The sequence below is a fragment of the Elephantulus edwardii genome, unplaced genomic scaffold (assembly GCF_000299155.1).
Source record: "Elephantulus edwardii isolate Elephantulus edwardi_28Jun2011 unplaced genomic scaffold, EleEdw1.0 scaffold00096, whole genome shotgun sequence".
NCBI lineage: Eukaryota > Metazoa > Chordata > Mammalia > Macroscelidea > Macroscelididae > Elephantulus > Elephantulus edwardii.
The window spans coordinates 1,250,590-1,259,861 of record NW_006399846.1 but is presented as its reverse complement, the minus strand read 5'-3'; positions in this window follow the sequence as shown (position 1 = coordinate 1,259,861).

Here is a 9,272-nt window from a genome sequence, read left to right as displayed (position 1 = left end):
ATAGAAAAAATAAATTATGACACAATGAGAAGTAATCTAAAAAAAAAAGAATTTTATACCAATTAATTCTACTTTTCCCTGACTTATAAATGAAAGCTTACCTTCTAACTACAAGACAAAGTTCTGAACTTGAGTCCTTTGCTAAGTGAAAACAAGTGGAAAAGAAAATATAAGAGTCCATTTGCAGAGTCCTTGCTGGTGTAACAAATAGGCAACCATCTAATGCAGAATTGAACTGACACTTTACAAGTATTGTTTCTGCTCCTCATATCCAGTGTGTGGGGGCCTCTTTCCCCTCACCCTCTTTCCTTTCTTTCTTTTTTTTCTCTCCTTATTTTTACTTCCTTCCATCTTCATTCAGTGGACTGCAATAAACAGAACCCCATCACTGAAGTGTCCTAAAAGATGTTAAGAGAGAAAATGGGAAGTTCTAGAGGTGAGGCAAAAAAATGAGGACAAGCATTTTTGGAAAGTGTCAAAAACTTAAATGTACAGAGAAACACCAGAAATTAATGTCATAGAATATATTTCTCGACTAGATACGATTCAGTAAATATATTTTGTGACATTAATTTCTGGTGTTTCTCTGCATATTTTGGTTCTGGAGCTCCGGTGACTTAGTGCTAAGAAATTGTGTGGCTAACACAGAAGTAATGCACCAGCTGCTCTGTGGGAGAAAGATGGACAGTCTCCTCCCATGCTATTTACTGCCTCTGAAAACCTGCAAGAGGGTCAGCTCAGAGAGCTTCAGACAGTACATTAACAACAATAGATAAAATTCAAGTTGAGTGGCTACTTGGAGATATTGGGAAGGGGCTGATAGTAAAACTAGGTTATGGGAGGTGTTTCTGGCGGGGTAGTGGAGGTAGTGGTGTTATGTATCCTAGAGTCGGAATCAACTTATAGCTGATACGCCTGCAGACACTGGGACCCTCCAGTGGGTTTTCAGAGGCAGTAAACAAGAGGATATTATCCATCTTTTTTTCCCCATGGAGCAGCTGATGAATTCAAACTAAGAACCTTTAGTTTGATAGCACAACTCCTTACCACTGAGCCATCAGAGCGCCTTTCTGTCAGGGTGGTCTCCTGAAAAGTCATTGTGATTCTACAAAAGAGCTCCATGCATAAGGCAAAATAAATTCTGTTAAACTATTTACTAGGCTATTGTTTGATGTGAAGATGACTCTGGTGGACTCGTCCATCTGGAGTTGTCCTGGCTGCTAACCCAAAAGCCTTACGTCTCTGGCTGTTCCAGTCCATCAGTAGGTCTGGGGGAGATGGGCAGTCATCTCCATTGTGACTTACAGCCTCAGAAACCCAGTGGAGGGTCAGCTACGAGTTGGTTCCAACTTGACACCAATTTTTTTTATTTTATTTTATTGATTTCAATGAACATCTACAGAAATTTTGGAATTCCATTCATTCATTGTTGCACTTTTCTCCCCACCCACCCCACCCCCAGATACCAAATTTTTAAAAGTTTTTGGAAAACAATTCCTTAAACGTTCAGGTTCAAAGGATACCTAACGGCAGTTAATTGATGTGTGTGGATCATCTCAACTGCATAGTCCCAGAAGTCTGGATTCCAAGCTAATGAAAATGATTTCTTAAAGGAAAAAAATTATTTCCACATTCAGTGCTGTCTGATAGAGCTGAAGCCAGGAAGTCCTTGATAGCACCAATCTGGGCCTGGAAATGGGCCCTCTTTAGTTATGTGATGTCATATCTCTGGACTAATACCAGGGAAGCTGGATATTTGAGTAAAGTAGGGTGGAACTATGTTGTGGGAGTTAGGGGAGGTTAGATTTCCTGCCTGAGCCAAATTGGGTGAGTGTAGTTGAGGGTGTATATATGTATATGTGAGAATGTACTGGAGGAGGGAGATAAAACCTTGTAAATTAGAGATAAGGTGCCCACAAGTGGAGAGAATAAATTGCAGGGTAAAAACTAGAGTGAAATTGAAAAGTGACTTAAAGGTATTTTTTTTTAGAAAAAAAAAATAAACCAACCAGCTTTTTTCACCCTTCTTCTTTCCCACATTAACTCAGCAAGTATTTCTTGAATTCCTACTACACGCCAGATACTATTTTTGGCAGTGGAAATATAGTAGTGATATAAAGAAAAAGAAAAGAAGGTACACATGGGGTCATCATGAGCCAGAATCAGTTCCACAGCAATGTCTTTAGCTTTTTTAAGTTCAGTAGGGACAAGTGTGAGGTGGTAGTTCCTTTTTTTATATATAAGAGGACTCTATTATAACACTTAAGGAGAGATCTGAACAAAGTGAGGTAAATAGCTGAACATTACGGACAGAAGATCTAGCTTATGTGCCGAAGGTAGTATGAATGAAGGCAATAGCACCACGAAACAAAGACCTTGGTCTAGTGCCATTTTTCTGTTTTATAAAAATAACCATAACAATCCAGATGCCTTTGTCTTCCAAAATATCTTAGTGAATAAGGGCTACACAAGCCTCAAGTTTGACAAGCTGACTTAAAAAAGGGAGAAGAACACGATATAGTCCTGCTTGCTCATTGATTAGAATGGTGTATGTAATTGTGCATTAGTGTCCCATTCATGCATATTCACTCAAGTCCTAATGTCTAGAAGACTCTGGATCTTGAAGACCTCTCTTTGAAGGTGCTCTGGTAGCTTAATGGTAAAGAGTTGCACTGCCAACCCAAAGGGTTTGAATCTATTCCCATGTGATTTACTGCATGGGAGGAGGGTCAGCTATGAGTTGGTTCCAATTTGATGGTAGATAAAAATAACCGAAATAACATCTGTGAGAAGGAGCCCTGATGATGCAGTGGTTAAACACTCGGCTGTTAACGTAAAGGCTGCTGGTTTGAACTAATAAGCTTCTTTGTGGAATAAAAGACTTTGTGGATCTGCTTCCGTAAAAATTTCAGCCTAGGAAACCCTGTGGGACTGTTCTAGGGGCTCACTAAGAGTCAGAATCCTCTTGATGACATACAGTAACATCAGATAGGTGAGAAGACCCATGCACAGGAGAGTGATAAGCCCGTGGGGACAATGGAATTTCCATGCTAAAAACTCTCCTAGACCTTGCTTGATGTACCTCTTCTCTTGTCTTATTTCTGGTTATAATAAATGGGTAACTATAAACATTGATCTGTGAATTGAATTTGTGAACTGTTGTAGAGAATAGAAAACAGAGGCAAGTAGCAAGCAAAACTGGCAATGTAGTTATTGTTGTTGTGTACCATCGAGCTGGAACTGACCCATCGCTGACCCTCTGGAGGGTTTTCAGAGGCAGTTAATCGCACAGGAGGAGCTTGCCCATCCTTCTCCCATGGAGCAGCTGGTGGGTTTGGATCATGTGCCTTTGGGATTGTAGCGCAGCTTCTTGCCACTACAGTGCCAATTTGTGTAAAACAATCTCTGGGTAACTAAGTGATAGGGAAAAGCTATATGGTCAGCTGATTGATAATGATAATATTCCAGGGAACAAGAACAAGAGAAAGAAACCAATTGTTCTGAAGTAAAAGAAACTGTGTAGAGTTCTGCTCCTCTGGCTATTCCCTAAATGATGTAGTCTCAGGTGACCAGGCATGCTTTGACCCAGCTCAGGTTAGCTAGAGAAGATGAGGTCTAATCTTGGTGTAGGTGGTTAGAGTCAGGAAGAGTTTTTTCTTAGAAGCAGGTGGCAGGTATGGAGACATGGGACGGTGAGGCCCCCATCAATTTCTAGCTGCGAAGTGGACTCATGCTGATCCCAGCCATGAAGTGGTTAAGTGTGGGGTTTTCCCACTTTCTGTCTTTTATAGTACAGTATATGGTGTAACCCTTGAATGCAATCATGATGCAAAACATTTTCTGTAGATCAAGTCAGTTTGTGTAGACCTTTTAGGTCCTGTGAGACCTATAAAAGGGTCACTTTGGCTGCTGGGTAAAAGCATAGACCAAACCACAAAATGTCTGTCTCGGAGAAAGTTTGACCAGAGGGCACTCTGGAATCAAGGATGGTGAAGCTTCATTCCACATCCCTTAGGTGTGTTATGAGGTGGGCCATCATGGAGACAAACATCATGCTGGGATCGGGGGAGGGTCGACAGAGAATCAGAAGGTGCTCAATAAGACGCAATGACATAGTGACTGTAACAGTGATCTCAAGTATATCAGAGATGGTGAGGATGGCATAGGAGACGGCAAGGTTCAGATCTATTGTTCATAGGGTCACTGTGACTCACAGTTGACTCAATGGCACATGATAACAACAACATTCGTACTGTATCGTAAGAGCTCAGTAAATACAACATCATTAACATTGTTAATATAACAGACTTCCGTCTTTCACCCATGGGATATTCAATACTTTTCTCCAACACCACAGTTCAGAGGCGTCAATTCTTTTTCTGTTAGCCTTAGTCACTGTCTACCTCTCAGCAAACCAGCAAGTGATTGAAAAGATCATGGCTTGACTAAGGCATTCTCTAATCCTCAAACTAAAATCATTGCACCTTGGTAGTTTGGAGAGGCCCCTGACTGCAGGCTCTCCCAGTGCAATATGTCTTCTGATCTCCTGACTGCTCGTACCAAGTGTATTGATTGTGGATCCAAGTGGATCCCCCTCTCAACCTCTCCCTTTCTTTCTCTCACTCCCTCTCCTCCTTTGCCTCTCTCTCCCTCCCCCCTTCTCCCCAAGTAAGATTAAGATGTTGACAGTTTCAATCTTTTCTTCATCTATCCTGATGTGACCTATTGGTCCAGTGGTGAGGATTTTTGTTTTCTTGACATTGAGTTGTAATCAATATTGAAGGCTGCAGTCTTTGATCTTCTTCAGGAGGTGCTTCAAGTTCTCACTTTCAGCAAGCAAGGTTGTGTCATCTGCATTATTGATTCATCTTCCTCCTGTCCTGATAGCACATTCTTCTTCATAGAATCCAGCTTCTCAAATAATCTGTCCAGCATACAGATTGAATAGGTATGGTGAAAGAACACAGCCCTGGCACAAGCCTTTCTTAATTTTAAGCCATGTAGTGTTCCCTTGTTCTGTTCACACAACAGCCTTTTGGTCTAACTATAGATTTTGCATGAGCCCAATTAAGTGTTCCTCTCAATTTTGCCTAAATTTATTGTGATCCACTCAGTCAAATGCCTTTTTGCAGTCAATAAAACATAAATAGACATCCTCTGGTCTCTGCTTTCAGCCAAAATCCATCTAATATCTCTGGTGCTACAGCCTCTTTTAAAATCCAGCTTAAATTTCTGGCAGTTCTCTATGTACTATTCTAGCCATTTAAAAATAATATTTAGTAAGACTTTGCTTGGAAATTATATTATTTTATAATTTCCACATTCTGTTGGATCACTTTTTTGGGGGGGGAATAGAAACAAATATAGATCTCTTCCAGTCAGTTGACCATGTAAGGAAACATTTTTGAAGTTCTGAAATATTCTCAAATCATAGTCATTGTTGTGGAACCGACTCACAGCTGACCGTCCAGTGGTTTTTATGGTGGCTGAAAATTGAACAGGCGGAAATTACCCATTTTTCTCCCTTGAGTGGCTGGTGGATTTGAACCATTAAAGAAGTTGCAACCTTTGGGTTATCAGTGCAGCTCTCTACGTAAGAAGTTACCAGATCTAGGCATACAGATGGGGGGTGGGGCGGGAAGTGGGTTTAGGGTTGTTTTTTTGTTTGTTTGTTTGTTTGTTTTGGTTTTTTTTGTGAGTGTACTGTCAAATCAGATCTGACTGGTACAGGAGGAGATTGTCCCTCCTTTTCCCGGCAGAGCATCTGGTGGATTCCAACCATGTGCCTCTGGGATTGTAGTTGCAGCTCCTTGCCACTAGGCCACCAGAGCGCCCCTGGGTTTAGGTTTTGAGGACACAAAACTTCATGTCATAATTGAAACCTTGAAAGAGCTTAAGCTCACGTTGATATTGACCGCTCAAGCAAAGATGAGGCAGGGCTTGAGGTGAAGAGGCACTCAAGGACTCTTTATAAAGTGAAATGTGAAGGATCAAGAGAAGGAAAGAAAAAGTGGAGTCTAGATGACTTCTTGGCATTAATGAATGTGAGTGGAGGGCTGAATTGTTAGAAGATACAGGAAACACAAGAGTTCAGTGGGAACCTGTTTAGTTTGGGAAGCTTCAGAGATCCCATTGCAAGAATGAAGAGTCATTAAAACAACTATGAGATATCATCTCACCCCAGTCAGAATAGCAAAATTTAGCAGAACAGCAAGCAACAAATGCTGGTGAGGTTGTGGAGAAACTGGAACCCTTATTCATTGTTGGTGGGAGTGTGAAATGGTGCAACCACTGTGGAAGGCGGTATGGCGCTTTCTCAAAAAGTTGCAAATAGAGATACCATTTGGCCCAACAATTCCACTACTGGGAATATACCCCAAAGAGACCATAACTGACATCCAAGCAGATATATGTACACCCATGTTTATTGTGGCTTTGTTCACAGTAGCAAGGAGTTGGAAACAACCTAAGTGCCCATCAACAAACGAATGGTTAGAGAAACTGTGGAATATTCACACAATGGAATGCTATGCTGCATTGAAAAACAAGGAACTCATGCAATATTATTCAAATGGGTGACTCTGGAGAACATTATGCTGAGTGAAGTATCTCAGTCACAAAAGGACAAATACTGCACAGTGCCACAGGACTATAAAACAGGACTGACCTTGGGGTTGGGGAGAGACTGAGAAAGATGGGTTCAATAATGTATACTGCATTGAAACAGATGAGGGAGAAAACTGTTTAAAAGGGATATGTGATTAGATATTTTTGTCATGACAGGAGTCTAGAGCGAAGGCTGCATAGTGGAGTGGACCTGAGGGGAGCGATTATAAAACAATGAAAGAATTTTTTCTTTTACTTTTCCAAGAGGGGAGTATACTGGGGGGGGAATGTTGGAAGGGTAGAAAAGTGCAAAAATGAATGAATGGAAATCATTCCATCAAAGTCTCTGTAAATTTTCATTGCAATTAATAATAAATTTAAATTAAAAAAAAAAAAAGAATGAAGGGTCATGACTCTGGAGCCCAGGAAAGAAGCCAGGGCTAAAGAGAGTCATCAGTGTTTGGAATATGTTGGAAGCAGGACCTAAACCCATGGAAGCTCATAATGAAATGGTTCGCAGATAGTGTAGACTGATGACAGGATGATTGGATTTACCTCTGAACAGTTTGGTCAATACCATGCCATCCTCACAATCTCTGACACACTCAAGCCCATTGCTACAGTGACTGTATCAACAGTCCAGTTAGTGGAGGATCTTCCTTTCTTTTTCTACCCCTCCACCTTCCCAACCATGATGACCCTCTCTAGCAACATGCTCAAAGTATATGAGATGAAGCTTCATCATCTTTGCCTCCTAGGGCACTCTGGCTGCACCTTCTCCATATCTGTTTGTTCTTTTGGCAGTCCACGGGTCTTCAGCAGCACTCTTTTCCATCACCATCCTCCATAATATTTTAATTTTTAGTTTTCTTTCCTCAGTGTATCAGCTACATAGTCTGATGAGTCTGTGTTCATGTGAAAATCTTGAACACACACACACACACACACACACACACACACACACACACAACTTATGGTAAAGAATACGACAACAGTGGTCAAAATGACCTTAAACACAGAAGCCAGAATTGCTCTCTGAGTAGGATGGATGTAGGTTAGGGTAGAGGTGTGAGTGGGAAAGGAAGTGGACAAAGAAGAGACAGTTCAAAGCCAAGATCTAAAATGTGCTATCTTAAATGGTAGCCAGTAGCCATTTGCGGCTATTTAAATGTAAATTAATAAAAATCGAATAGAAGTTTACCAACTAAATTCTTTCCTTATATTCACCGTGTTTCAAGCCCTCCATAACCACACATGGTTAGGGGTTACTGTATTGGCCAACACAGATATTGAATCTTTTCATCATTACAGACCGTTTTACTGGACAGTACCGGAAATGATCCATAAATATTGTCTTTTATTCCTGGATCTATTTTGAGGACCTATAACAAGGAATCTGTTGTCCAAGCAGAGCAAGGGAACACTGCATGATTTAAAATGAAGAAAGGACTGTGTCAGGGATGTATCTTTACGTGAGACCTTTTCAATCTATATGTGGAACAGATCATTCAGAACTCTCAACTTTGTGAAGAAGAATGTGGCATCAATATAGGAGGAACACTCATATACAGCCTATGTTATGCAGATGACAGAACCTTGCTTACCAGAATTGAGGCAGATGTGAAGCATTTGCTGCAGAAGAACAAGGACTGCAGCCTTCAATATGGATTGCCTCTCAAAATAAAGAAAACAAAGATCCTCACCATGGGGCCGATAGGCCAGTATCATGATAGAAGGAGGAAAAAAAATGAGGTTGTTAAAGATTTTATCTTGCTCGGATCCACAATCAACCCTTTTGGCACCAGCAGTCAGGAAATAAAAGGCAAGTTGCATTGGGAAAAATCTGCTATCAGGGACCTCTCCAGAGTACTAAAGAGCAACAATGTCAGTCCAGAGACTAAGGTGCACCTGATCCAGACCATAGTCTTATCAATTGCTTGCTATGCATCTGAAGCTAGACAATGACCAAGAATAACAGAAGAATCGATGTCTTTGAGTTGTAGTGCAGAAGATTGTCAAGAGAACAAACAGGCTATTCTGGAGAGAGTGGAAACAGTCCCTGTGTCAATCTATTCTCATCCAGGGTCTTTCTCTTCTGTGCTGATCCTCTACTCTTCCAAACATGATGCCATTCTCCAAGGACTGGTCCCTCCTGGCAAAATACCCAAAGTATGTGAAACAAAGTTTCACTATCCTTGCCTCTAAGGAATACCCTGGTTCTACTTCCTCCAAGATTTGTTCTTTGTGCTGTCTGTGAGTTAACTACTCTTTACCAACACCACAATTCAAAGATGTTAATTCTTGCTGGTCTTCCTTATTCATTGTTCAACTCTCACATGCATACTAAACAACTGAAAATACTATATCCTTGCATCAGTGCACCTTAGTCTTTAAACTGACATAGCTGTTCTTAAACACGTTAAAGAGGTCCCTAGTAGCAGATTTTCTCATTGTAACATGTCTTTTGATTTCTTAACTGTTGTTACAATGGCTATTGATTGTGAATCCAAATTAAATTAAATCAAATCCCTGACAACTTCAATCTTTTCTCTATCAAAATTCACATATTGGTTCAGTTGCAATATAATACAGTTTGTTCTCTTGATGTTGAGGTGTTATCCATACTCAAGGCCGTGATCTTTGATCTTCAGTAAGTGATTCAGGTC